Source organism: Mastigoproctus giganteus, chromosome 5, assembly GCF_048544385.1.
Source record: "Mastigoproctus giganteus isolate SK-2022 chromosome 5, ASM4854438v1, whole genome shotgun sequence".
NCBI classification, from domain to species: domain Eukaryota; kingdom Metazoa; phylum Arthropoda; class Arachnida; order Uropygi; family Thelyphonidae; genus Mastigoproctus; species Mastigoproctus giganteus.
This window is the reverse complement of record NC_143579.1, coordinates 210,565,737-210,580,060: the sequence shown is the minus strand read 5'-3', so window position 1 is coordinate 210,580,060 and position 14,324 is coordinate 210,565,737. Positions and strand designations below refer to the sequence as shown.

Below are 14,324 nucleotides of genomic sequence, written 5' to 3'. Positions count from 1 at the left end.
TTGGTTGAACAGGCATTTTGCATCCATTTTTACAATTGAAAGCACATTTGGACAAGGAGGAATTCAGAGGAAAAAGTCAGATTGCAATGGGAATGTTCTTTGAGAAGAACTTATCAGAAAAAATTATTGAGGTTGAAAGAGAGTAAGGTTCTTAAGGTTGGTGAGATACATCCAATTATTATTATTATTATCATTAGCCATGTATGGTGCAAGGAAGCCTGAGGCTTATGCTGCACCAGCCAAAAAAAAAAAAAATTTCTGAATTACCCCGAGAGAGAGAGAGAGAGAGAGAGAGAGAGAGAGAGAGAGAGAGAGAGAGAGAGAGAGAGAGAGTAGAAGGGAATCACCAAGAAAAAGAAGAATGATGAATGATGATATTCAGTTCAGGACCCTGGGTGTGCCAAGCCCATACTCACCAAATGTGAGCCCCTGGGGGCTCACATTTGGCTGCAAAGCAGGAAGCAGAGGGGGTTGTAATTAATGGTTACTATTTGAATTTGAGTTCTCCAAGGATCCGTTCTGGGACCACTGTAGTTTCTGATTTTCATAAATGACATTGATGAAGGGATTACACTTGAGGATTGGCCCATAGTGTTCTGTTGTTGATTTATCAAACATTTGCATGCGGAAATAGGTAGGTCATGGTCACACTGCATAGGGCAATTATAATACTGTGTCTGAGTATGGAGACTGGTACCTAAAAGACATTGCACTTGTTGAAAGAGTCCAAAATCTGGCAACTTATTATTATTAGGAATATATTGATACTTCCGAAAACACTGAAACTGATTTATTAAACTAGGATACAATAAACAAAAACAGGAGCTTTTGGGGCGAGATGCCCCTTCTTCAGGTGGACAAAGGTACAAATACGTTATATATAGAATAACAATATAAGACTGGATGTGATCATGCATTAGACAAAGTAAGGCGTGTACACGAGGTGAATGAACATTATATGAAATAAAACAATGAATGAGTCACTAGGCAGAATCAGACGTCTGTTGTTGGAAATGTAAGGCATGAACATGAGACTTATGATATTGATATAGGAATTACTAGATGTAACTACCATCAAGGCTAAAGGGAAGAGCTTTTGCTTTCGTAAAGGTGACTACAGGGGTCTCAGACAGTTTTTAAATTCTGTACAGTGGGATCAACTTATGATATTACCAACATTGAATTCTAAATGAGAAGCCTTTGGGGACTTAATCTTGGAGGCTACTAGGCTTTTCATTCCAACTAAGAAATACTCTTCAAGGTTCAGGCCTAAATGGATGTCAGATGAATTAATGAGGATTGTGGCAGAGAAGAAAAATGTAAGGGATGCATATAAATTATCAGGTGACACAGAAGTTTATGGCAGATATAAGCTTGTCTGTAATCAAGTCACAAAGGAGGTTAGGCAGGTGAAGGCAGATTACAAGAAATCTTTGGCAAAGATGCAAAGAAAAACAGCAAGGAGTTCTTTACTTATGTAAACTCAGAAGGAAAGGGATGAATCAGATTGGACCACTTAACATAGATGGGTTGACTATTGATGATCATGCTCAGGTAGCTGATAAACTGAATGAGTATTTTGCATTTACATTCACACATGAGGAGTTATTCAATGAGGGGAATGCCAGAAGTTTATCAAACTAACAGGGAGCTAAGTGATTTTGTAATAACTAAGAGCAAAGTAGAGGAGAAATTGTTGAAGTTAAACATAAGGAAGGCACCTGGGGTGGACGGGGTCTATCCGGTTATATTAAAGGAGGCAGCAAAGAAAGTAAGCAAACCCTTAGCCATAATTACGAGAGTTTCCTTGGACACGGGGAGGGTTATTTAAGTTTACACGCCTCCAGTCCATGGAGGTGTGTAAATGTAACATCAATTCACAAAGGGGGTTCGAAAGGTGACACAAGTAACTATAGACCTGTTAGTTTAACTTGTTTTCTGGGGAAAATAAAGGAGTCACTGGTTAAAGAAGCATTGCAGGATCATCTTGACAAGACTGTAGTAATAATTAAGACACAGTATGTGTTTGTTAAAGGGAGGTCTTGTCTGAACAATTTGTGAATCCGGTATTTTAAGTCTTTTTTTAAGACTTAAAGTACCGGATACTGAAGCTTTCAGAGGCATCTGCCTCCTCTCTCAACAGTAATTGTAATTTTTAATTGTAACACATCCTTAAATAGCAGGTTCATGGCTCACGTGGTTCCACGGGTACGTGGGCGGTATTCCCCTCATGCGTACTAGAACCGGAAGTGGCTCTGAAGCGTGCTAGGTGGAATCAATCAAAAAAGTATTTTAAAGTATTTATTTTATAAAGTATTTTAATGTGTTTTAACATTTTATAATACTTTTATCGCTCTTATTTTATTTTATTTGTATTATTTTATTGTAAATAGTTTTAATTGTTTTAATTATAAATATCTATGTTATGTACATTTATTTTGCAGTATTAAATTATTATTTTAATACAATACGGTGGTGTATCAATTTAATTGCTTGTGAATATGCATTAGGATTTTCGTCAGACCAAACATGACAGTTATGAAAATTAAAAATACCATCACGAGTTTCGTCAGTGAAAAAAAATGTTGTTTAAAAATTGGGGGTTCAGGACACAATGTTGTTGCATCCGCTGGCAGAAGTTCACTCTGGGAGAAGTTCACTCAGTCTGTATTGCTGAGATCTTGTACATGCTGGATATGGTAGGGAATACAGTAATTGGCGATGTAAGATTCACCACACACTGCTATGACTCAGTACAGCTCTTGTAGAGCAGCCCTCCTTGTTGAAATTCCTGGAATTTGTTCTATTCTTTTTAATGCCCTTTCCTCAACATCAGGTGTTATGCTTCTGGGCCTACCTACTTGTACTCTATGTGCAAAGCGCCCATGTTCTCTAAGGCATTGATGTACCCTGATGAATGTGCACCTGCTAGGCTGCCTTCGGCGGGGAAATGCTTCTTGGTACAAGCGTGCAGCCTCGAGTGCACTGCCATTGGCTTTACTGTACATGAAGTGCATGTCCGCTTACTCTTCATTGCTGTAACCTCTTTCCATGTTGACTATCCTTTGACAAGTACTAATGTGCCTGCTACATCGCAGAGCATTGGGAGAGGGGAAAGGGAGAGAATGAGCATGTGTATAAACAAACAAGTCAGTGGTGGATCCCAACTAGAAATGTGCAATATCTCGAAAACGATTTCCTTAAGGACCCATGTTTACTAGGCTTATTTTGCATATTGCAGTCTGTACAGTTCACCTTTAAATTATTGGCCTTCACTTTTGAAACACCCTGAATAGTAGTCTCTTGAACTGTAATAGGAGAGTACACATGCACCTAATCATGGAGACAATTGTTTTACAGTGCGATGAACACTGGTATACGTCTCACGTTCATGCTTTACATTCCCAACACCAGACATCTGATTCTGTCTAGTGACTCATTCATTGTTTTATTTCATATAACGTTCATCCACCTTGTGTATGCGCCTTACTTTGTCTAACGCATGATCACTCCCAGTCTTATATTGTTATTCTATATATTTGTATAACATATTTGTACCTTTGTCGAGCTGACGAAGGGGCACCTTGCCCCAAAAGCTTCTGTTTTTGCTTATTGTATCCTAGTTTAATAAATCGTTTTCAGTGTTTTCGGAGGTATCAATATATTCCTAATAGTTATGCAACCCGAAACCAAAGGCCTTTTCTCAAACTGTCAACTTGCTTGGTGAGATCTTCAAAAAGTGTGCCTGTATGAGGAAAAGCTTCAAATATATGGGCTACATAGTATGGCAATCAGAAGTTAGAGAGGACCTAGGCTCTGAGAGGAGGATAGTAAAATGAATGAAGGTGAAATTTTCATTATAAGGGATTTACTATCCCCTAGGCTCTGAGAGGGGGATAGTAAAATGAATGAAGGCGAAATTTTCATTGTTTTAAGTGATTCCAGAAATAAGTCTATAAATTCAAATTACACCGAAAGAAATCTGGACAGGATTGTGGGAAATTTTCTTTTAGATAGTGAGTTAATTACTGGAATAAGTTATCTCCATGGGTAGTTGGGATTGATAGCTTGGTGAGATTCAGAGGCAAGTAGGATAGTTGTCTGCGTGAGGAGGGAAACAGGTTGTTCATTTTATTTTTCATATATGTTTTAATTTTATTATTTATTTTTATTATTTTATTTTGGGCTGTACAACAGAAGCCTGTGGCTCTCTTGCATTATATAGCTAATCCTAATGTTAAAAAATGCTGCAAAGGAGTGCATCATACTAACATCATCACTAGATACTGTGGTGATTTATTTGGACTGGAAAAGTGCAATTCCTCATTTTTATGGAAGGGGGCTAGGTTCAGAATGAGTAATTATAGACCAGTGAGTTTGACTTCGGTGAGGTAATGGAATTGGTGATTATGGATGTAACACATAAACATATTGATAACAACAAATTCCTGGAGGGATCATAGCATAGGTTTTTGAAGGGAAAGTATTTCTTGACACTGCACTTGACAAACCTGGTTAATGTTGATTACTGTGATAAAGTCATAAAAAATTTAAGTATAAATGGGCCTGTTGTACTGGGATCCATGGTATAATGAAATAAGATAAGTGTAAATCCAGTAAATATCTTTAATTATGAATACTTTGGAGCTTTTGAGACAATTGTGTCTCTTCTTCAACAGAGTTTAAACTTAACGGATACAGTTATGCGTGCAGTGAGGCGAGTGAAGGCACGTTATTCAGTCATTAAACTGGCATTCATTGTTGCTGTAGGGACATGCACAGTTCTTCTCCAGTGCTTGTCGAGGTATAAAACGGTTGTTTCCAAGATGGGGTGCAGTCTCATGCCCTTGCAGCGGTTCATGGCTCTCGAATTTCTCAATATATTGAGTGACTCCCATCATAGGCAGTAGCGGAAGTGCCTGGAGTGGTCTACTATTTCACTGGTAGACTTCCACAAATACCTGGGAGTAATCCTAGATAACAGGCTAAACTTTGTACCCCACTCTAGATACCTACTAAATAAAACAAAAATCATAACTGGGAAACTACTTAAAATCACCAGGAAAAAATGGAAAATCAAGCCATCAACCTTGCAGTTATATTACAAAACGCTTTTCCTTCCTACCATATGCTACGCCGCAGGGGCCTGGGCCCCTAGTGTCTGCCGGGACCAAGTAAACAAAATCCTTACTAGGGCTCAACCCTTCTTCCTCCTGGCCACATCCAGAGCCTGCCGCACAATATCATCAGCAGCCCTAGAAGTCATATGTGGGAAACTCCCAATCAAATTTGAGCTCATAAACTCATTCCTAAAATACCAACGCAAACTAGATACACCAAAGGAAATTGGGCAATACAGCATAGACCAAAACCTATCAGGAAAGGAAGACAGCACCCGTCTTAGATGCCAATTCCTGCAACAATGGCAGGAAGAATGGGCCACAAACACAAAAGGAAGAACCACGCTCCTATACTTCCCTGAAGTCATGGAATTCGGTAAAAACTGCAAACCCTGGCTTAACCCAAGCTTATACACGATGTTCTTACTATCAGGACATGGTAGCCTGAACTTCAAGCTCTACTCCTTCAACTTGACAGCGTCCCCAAACTGCCACTGTGGCTCCCCAGAGACAGTACAACACATCCTATTCGGCTGCACACAATATACGGACCTGAGGATGCCGCTGCAACTTGTTACTAATGTTTACTTGCCAAGTGAGCTACCAATATTGGTGGCCTCCCCGGACCATTTCTCTGCCCTCTCCCTATTTGCAGAAAAGGTCTTCTCCCGCAGATCAAGACTACTGAACGCAAGAGAACAGACCTAGGTCGAAATTTGATGGAGGTCTGCACTCTACATCTGTATGAAACTGTAAGGAGCTGGTGAGTACAGCCGCATTGCCTACCAAGTAGAAGACTCAGTCAATGTGGGCACATGCCTGAATAGGAAACTCAAACCTGTTGTTGACAAGTGCGTGAAGTGAGTGATTGTGACCAGCATAACCACATCCAAAAAACCATTAAAAACTGACAGCAACTTAAAGACTGACTACAAGAAGAGGTTGAACACTCAACCAACTGACTGTTAGGTAACTGATTCTGATGCACATAAACTGGTGGATCAGATACTCTTCCTTGTACTAGACAATAACTAACACAAACAACCAAACACAGGTTGCCAGCTCTAGGACAGGATGCGCCCTGCGGGAACTGTGCTGAAGCCTGCCATGTCAAACAGCCACAACCACTAGAAGAATCAGAGACAAGAATGGTGGACACAACCATATACTATGCCCCACTCTGGACAGGACTGAGCCCTGCGAGCTGAGGGACGAGTCTCAACACACTGGACTCATGCGACAGGATTCTAAGCCATGCACTGAAGCAACTGGCTCAGTACAGGTAAACCTTGTAATAGCTTTCTCCTCCCTCCCTCACCCAACTGCTGGGTGTGCCAGTTCCAGGACAGGATTGGGCCCTGCAGGAACAATGCACGTTTAGGGATTTTATTATTCTATTACACATTGTTATTAGCTAAAATAGTAGAACCTGGCTGCCTCCTCGTGGCTAGGGATGGGAGCGGGGGGGTTGGGGCACACCTCGCCTTCGACCCCCTGCTGCTAAACGCCAGGCGCCAGCCACAACCAACATAAAACAACACACAACTCACACTAACCTACCCAACTAGTAATCAATAAATTAAAATCAGAACAATTAAACATAAATTCAAACTTAAACTCGAACTCAAACTTAAATCTAAACTTTATCTATAACTCAATCTTAACTTAGACTTAAACTTGAACTTAAAATTAATCTTAACCTCAACTCTAACCCTAACTTCAACATAAACTTAAACTTAAAACTGAACCTTAATCTAAACTTAAACTTGAACTTTAATTTAAACGAAAACAATAAATTAAACTTCAACTTACTTCAAACCTTAGCTTGAACCTAACTTAAATGTTAATCTAAACCTTAACTTAACCTTATTAGTGGAATTTCACAACACTGCTGGCAACAAAAAACGCTTAACATACGGCGGACATAGGGGACACCCTGGAAACCGCCAGTAACCTACATAAATACTTTGCAGTGTCACTACATTACTTGGCAAAAAGCCTTTGTAAATGTAAATGTCATCACATTACTTGGCAAAAAGCCTAACAAACGGCGGATATAGGGGAAACCCTGGAAGCCGCTAATAACTTACAAATACACTTTTTCTGTATACATGTCGCGAATGGATATATATGTGAGAATGTATATAAATTGTATATAAATCTTGTATCATGTATATATAAATGGATGTATATAAATCTTGAGAATGTATATAGAATTGTGTGTATAAATAAATGTAAAAAAAATAGTCTCATTTGGGTAGCCCAGAAGTGCTGCGCGATTACGGACCGGTCGGTCTCAGCAAGGCGGATTGCTCTGTCATGTTCCGCAAGGCGGTCTTGAAGATGTCTCGAAGTCTCTCCTACGTAGCAGCTGTCACAGTCTCTACAGTTTATGCAGTATATTACACTGATGCGTAAGAGAGGGGTGACAGGGGTCTTTACACTGGAGACTAGAGAACGTAGGCTTCCATAGGATAACTGTATGCATTTTATGCGGTATTCCCTGAGGATTTTAGAGATCTGGCCTGACACGTCTGGATAGTAGGGAACGTAGGCGGTAAGTATATTGTCCTGGGTTGGTGGTCTCGGGTGGACTGTGAGCTCTTGTGCTTGCAATAGGCACTTGTCTAGTACGTGTGTTGGGTAGCCACAATTGATTGTCTGTCCTCACACGAGAAATCTCTCTGCACCTAGCTGCCTCTGTGCTGGAATGGCTCCAAGCTCTGGAGAATAGAGTGCAGGCAGTGCTGTTGAGATGACTGGGGGGCATGGCTGGATCTGTAGTTTGTGAATTGCCCGCACCACATAGGCTTACGGTATACTGAGGTTTCCAGATGTGGGCCCACACGTTTTACTAGGACATTCAGGAACAGGAGTGATCCGTTAACCTCTAACTCTAGAGTGAACTGGATGAACCTAGACAGGGAATTGAGATATTCTAGTAGTGTTGTTTCAGAGCCACGTGGGATGACGGTGAAGATGTCATCAACATATCTGCACCATGTTGTAATAGGTACAGGTGGGTTCAGGAATATCTGTTTTCTAATTCTTCCATGGCGATGTTGGCTACTATGGAACTAACAGGGGCACCCATAGCAGTGCCATGTACTTGTTGGTATATGGAATCCTCGAAAGTGAAGATGCTGCTTGACAAGCACAGGATGAGGGCGGTACAGATGTCATCAGTAGACAGTGATGTTCTGTTTGGAAGGTTTAAGTCATTATCAAGGAGCCTCTTGGTGCAGTGTACGGCCTGCTGGACAAGGATTGACTTAAATAGCGACACTACATCAAATGATGCCATAACAGCGTTTTCAGAAATTGAGAGGTCTTTAATAAGGCGAATAAATTCGCCGCTGTTATTGACGGTGTGCATGGTATTTCCTACAAGAGGTGAGAGAAGACGTGAACTATACTTGGACAGTTCATACGTAGATGCATTGCAGCAGGACACTATAGGTCTGAGAGGAACGCCTGGCTTATGGATTTTCAGTAATCCATAAAACTGTGGCAGTTGGCAGCTCGTGACATGAAGGAGTCGCTGAGTTGGAGCGGAGATTTTCTTTTCTTTAAACCATGCATGGACAAGCTTATTGATGCATGACTCCAGATGTTTTAAGACCTTAATGGGTGGATCTGTCACAGGTTCATATATGCTGGGGTCAAGTAGGAGGGCCAGGACTTTCTCTTGGTAGGCTGACTGGTGTAATACGACAGTCCGACGGCCTTTGTCAGCAGGGAGTATGACGATAGTGTTGTCCTTTCTTATAGAGGAAAGGGCGGCGTGTTGACGGTGGTTAAGGTTTGAATAGGTGGGCCATGTGCTACAGAGGATGGCAGCTGTTCTGAAACGGATTTCATTAGTAGTTTCTTCAGGGAGGTTGGTAACGCTTGCCTCTACTCCCATAGCAAGCTGTGTGATCGGTGGTTTCGATAGCACGATGGCGAACTTCATACCAGTGGAAAAGACGTTGAGCTTCTCCATGGTTAGTTGTTTGCTGCTTAGGTTTAGGACAAAGGAAGTCGTGTCAGTTGAACGGGTGTTTGCTCTTGAGGAGTTGACCTCTTTATGTAAATTAATAAATTTTCGTTGTTGCCACGAACGATAAGTATCGGAGATGTGATTAGCTCGGCAATAGATGGTATGTACAAGGTTGGTAAATATGATAGGTGAAATCTTACCTTGTAGTTCCTGTAAGAGTCTGAATTTGTTTTAGCCAGCTCCCTTGATTTCATAGTGGAGATGGGTTATCCATAATTCCAAGGTCTGCAGACTGAAGTTAAAGCAGGCACTGCACGCATAACTGTATCCGTTAAGTTTAAACTCTGTTGAAGAAGAGACACAATTGTTTTGAAAGCTCCAAAGTATTCATAATTAAAGATATTTACTGGATTTACATTTATCTTATTTCGCAAAAAAAAATTAGACGGAAACAATTTTGATATTATATATCTCAATTTTAGTAAAGCTTTTGATTCAGGGGAACCTAATCTAAACACTGAACTATAGGAGATCCTACTCACCACCACATCAGTAGTGAGTGGCATCCATAATTGGTGTTGGAGTCCCCCCCCCCTCTTGTTTCTGATTTTCCTTAGTTATATTGATGAAGGTATACAGGGAAAGCTTCAGAGTTTACTGATGATTGAAAGGCTCTGAAGGTAGGTTGGTTAACAATTAGGACGAAGTTGTGCAGCTTCAGAGTGACTTAGATTGGTTACACTTGTGTTTTGAAAGATGCAATTGAAGTTTAATCCAGCTGAATATAAGCTTTTACATTTGGAGAGAAAGGACTAAGGAACATGGTTCTGGACAAGAAAAATTTAGGGTAACAATATGAGCAGATATGAAGTTTTTATATTATCAGTGATCAGTTGCCTTTGCCAGCAGAGAGAGAGGGGGGGGGGATATTATTCTTCTTCTTTTAAAAAGAAGAGCAAAAAGAAGAATTATTGGGAATTTTCTATAATGATATAGTCAGTGATGCTTTTCTTGTTTCTATTATGCCATTTCCACATAAACTTATGGCTGTCTTTATGCTGAGATACTATTCTTGTAATTAAGACAGTGATTTATACAGAATTCTAGTAGCATTTCACCATTATTGTTTGGTTTACCTTTCTCTGTCAATTTTCCTAAAATATCTTTATAGATAGTTGTCATTTCCTATCCTACTATTTAAATCTCTAACCAATACCATTCTTTATTTGTCAGTGTCTATTGGTCTTTCTGAGATATTAAAGAACTCTTTTGTTTCATCTCTTTTCAAGCCCTTGACTTATGCCATCTGCACAAACAAATTTCACCCCAGTTTTCCATCTTAAATTTTGCTCAAATAACTCTACTGAATAAGTAGTTTAACTGACTTCCCAGTCAGTTAAACCTTCTGAACCAGTAGTTCTTAAACTTTAATAGCCTAAGGACTCCTTTTCATTTAATTCTTATTTTCTTGACCCCTGTTTGTAAATATTCCTTTAAAAAAAAAAAAAAACATATAAGTTAGTGTAAACGCATCATGTAAGTTAACCAAAGTTGATTATAATGGCATCATTTGATTACATCTCATATTGTGAATGCCTTCACAACGAGTTGTCTCTCCAGTTATATTTTGAATAAGTAACACTTCCCAAATAGAGAAGACTATTGTTACTTATTCTTAGTGGATACCACCACCCAGGCAACCGTTTCAGGGCCATTTGGCCCTTCATCAGTGAGTGAGTAGGTACCTGGTGGTATAATGGCTGACGACCCAGTTGTGAAAATAACTCCCCAATATGAGAGATGCCAAATGGCATTTAGTAGTTTGACCTAATAAAAATTCAGAGCTAAAAGCCTCAGACTATGGAAAAACTTATAGACGTATAAGTTAGTGCAAATGCATCATGTCTATATGTAGTAACTTAACTGAAGTTAATTATAATGGCATAATTTGATTACATCTCATTGTGAATGCCTTCAGTGATGTTATACTCCAGTTAATTCAAATTCATTGATTATTTCTATTGGTTATTGTTCAATTACATTTAGATTATTAAAAAAAATGTGTGTATATATAAAGTTTAGATTTTTAAGTTTAAAGTAACACCATATAATATGGAAAAGTAGGGATATAAGTATTTAGTTATTGCATAAAGGTTGTATGGCAAATGTACCTAAGTGTGTGAAGCAGCAACAAAGGATACAAAAGTATATAAACAAGGTTATAATAATTAAGTGAGAGAAAGAGCTGACACATGGAAATGTAAAGAGCACAAGGTGCCAAACTAGTAGGAAAAGGATAGAAAGAAAGAGAAGTATTAAGGGTGGATGACAGGGAAAGAAGGTGAAAAAACCTAAGTGATACACTGAATTATAAGAAATTAAAATTAAAGGCTGAATTAAAAAGCCAATTAGATGGAATGAAGCTACAAAGAAAAGTAAAAATAAATTATTAATATTAATGGTTACAATAAAATAGCATGCATCAAATAACGGGGTAGAAAAATTTTGATGTAAGGAAGATCTAAAGATGTGAGAAAGTAAAGACGAGTAAAAGAATAAAATTTTGATGCATGCTATAAATGGTTGATACATAATGCAGGTAATTCTTCTGGGGAGTACATCTGATTATATATCAAAAACTGTTTTTGTGCATACATGGGAAAAAAATATTAAAAAGGGATACCCTAATAGAATGAAAATAATATGCAAAAAAAAAAAAAAAAAATTATTTTTTTGTATAATGAGGGTAAAAGCAACAAATTCTTCCATGAAGATAGGGTGGGTAGTCCCAATGCAGTGTACATGACAAAATTAAAGCAATTTGCTCTATTTTGCTATAGCTAAGTTTAATTTTGCCTGAACTATCCTTTCCCTACTAGTTTGGCACCTTATGCTCTTTACATTTCCACCTGTTAGCTCTTTCTCTCACTTAATTATTATAACTTTACTTATATATATATATATATATATATACACACACACACACACACAGCAACATTATAAAGTCCTTGTGCGGTTTTAAATTTCATAACTTTCGTTCTATACATCATAAAATCAATCTGTAAAAAATGTTAGAAATGTAATTTAGTGAAGTTTAGTATGTACTAAGAGTGATTCATTTATTTTATTGTAGTTTAACAAAAATTTTATTATTATTTTTTTTTGCAGAATTACGCTTGACTAAATGGCTTCAAATAGAAGAGAAAGTAAACTGTGTGTTGTGGTTGGTCGAGTTAAAGTCTTAATCACAGTACAAAAAGATTTAAAACCCATTACGACAAAGACGTACCACACAGGAATTCCATAATTAACTGGATGAAAAAGTTTAAAGAAATGAGTTCCGTCAGTGATAAACCATGATCTGGAAGGCCAAGGACGGGTTTTTAATAGTGAGAGTTATTTGGAAATGCTGCAGAATTTCAGTAAGATGGTGCACCTTGTCAATGCTTTCATTGTTATGCAGTTTCTGAATGAAAATTTCCTAACAGATGGTGTGGGACTGATCTCTTGGCAACCACGTTCACAGATATGAGCCCATTGGATTTTTTTAATAGGGACATGTTCAGAGTATTGTTTATACAACAAAACCTCGCTCTTTAGATGATCTTCGGAGTAGGATAACTAATGATTCAGGGTATTACTGAGAATCAACTGCAAAACGTATTTGTAGAACTTCAGAATCGTACCTCAGTTTGTTGAGAATTAACAATCCCAAGAATAAATGCATGTAAAACTGTAATAAATTCTTTCCCTTACCCTTTTTACCGATTGATTTTATCATGTATAGAATGGAAGTTATGAAAATTTAAAACTGCACAAGGACTTTATAATGATCCTGTGTATATATACTATATATATAGATATAATAAGGATAAAAATGGGATGAAAAGTTAAGTGGTAATAGAGAGAGAAAAATAATATAACATTTGCACCTGAGTGTGCAAAGCAGCAGCAAAGGATACAAAAAGTTTATATATATATGAGGTAAAAAGTAAGATTAAATGCAGCTGGGTTTATATATATGAGGTAAAAAGTAAGACTAAATGCAGATATATAATTAATATCGGTGTAAAAACACTATAGACAACTCATAAAGGAAAAACTACAATAGTACTTTAAATGGCATCATTTCAACTGTCTATCATATTGTGCTCCTCCTTCACAACAAGTTACCATGTATTACACTACCTCGAATAAGTAACGCTTCACTAATAGAGAAGACTAACATTACTTATTCTCAGTGGGCACCACCACCTAGATCCAAGGTGCCTCCGTAGCCAGGTGGGCAGGAGTAGCAGCGCGTAGCACACTCTTCTTGATTAGACCGGGGTTTGAGCCCACCAAATATGGAGGATGCGGAAAGGTCAGGGAATGACCACCGCATATCCCCGGAGCAATATGGCCTTAGTTGCTAATGCTCCTATAAAAAAAAAAAAAAACACCCAGATCCAATGAAAGGCTAATAAGCCTTAAAACAGTGCCGTTTGGGGGGTGTAGCCCACCGGGAATAAGTAAATGTTAGTCTTCTCTATTAGTGAAGCATTACTTGTTCGAGGTAGTGCAATACATGGTAATTGTTGTGAAGGAGGAGCACAATATGAGAGACAGTTGAAACGATGCCTTTTACACTACTATCATAGTTTTTCCTTTAAGAGTTTTCTATAGTGTTTTTACACCGATATTAATTAGGTAGATAATTATAACTCTTAAAAATATTATGCCCAGTTGCATTTAGTCTTACTTAAACATTATCAGTACATCTTTTGGCATCTCTCATATTGTGGGATTATCTTCACAACTGGGTTGTCATGTTTGCAATACCAAGGTACCTGCCCACCCGCCGATGAAAGGCCAACGGACCTTGAAACGGTGCTGTCTAGTTTGTGGTACACCAATGAGTCAAAACATTATGACCACCTACCTAATATGATGTTGGTCCTCCACATGCAACCAAAACAGCTCATACCTGGCGAGTCATGGACGCTACAATATTTCTAAATGTATCTTGTGGTATCTGGTACCAATACATAACCAGGAGATCCTTTAACTCTTGTAAGGTCCGTAGTTGAGATGCCACAGATCGTTGCTGTTCCAACACAAACCACAGATACTCAATGGGATTGATGTTTGGGGAATTTGGAGGCCAGGGCAATACCTGGAAGTCTTCCTCATGTTCCGCGAACCAGTCTCGAACAAACCGGGTGGTGTGGCATGGTGCATTA

The 14,324-nt window shown here is 38.6% G+C and overlaps 1 protein-coding gene across 2 annotated transcripts in view; it reads left to right on the top strand.

Annotated features, from left to right (window-relative positions):
• Positions 1 to 14,324, top strand: part of g (adaptor-related protein complex 3, delta 1 subunit-like garnet) — a 364,057-nt gene that overhangs the window by 189,214 nt on the left and 160,519 nt on the right. The window lies entirely within an intron of this gene.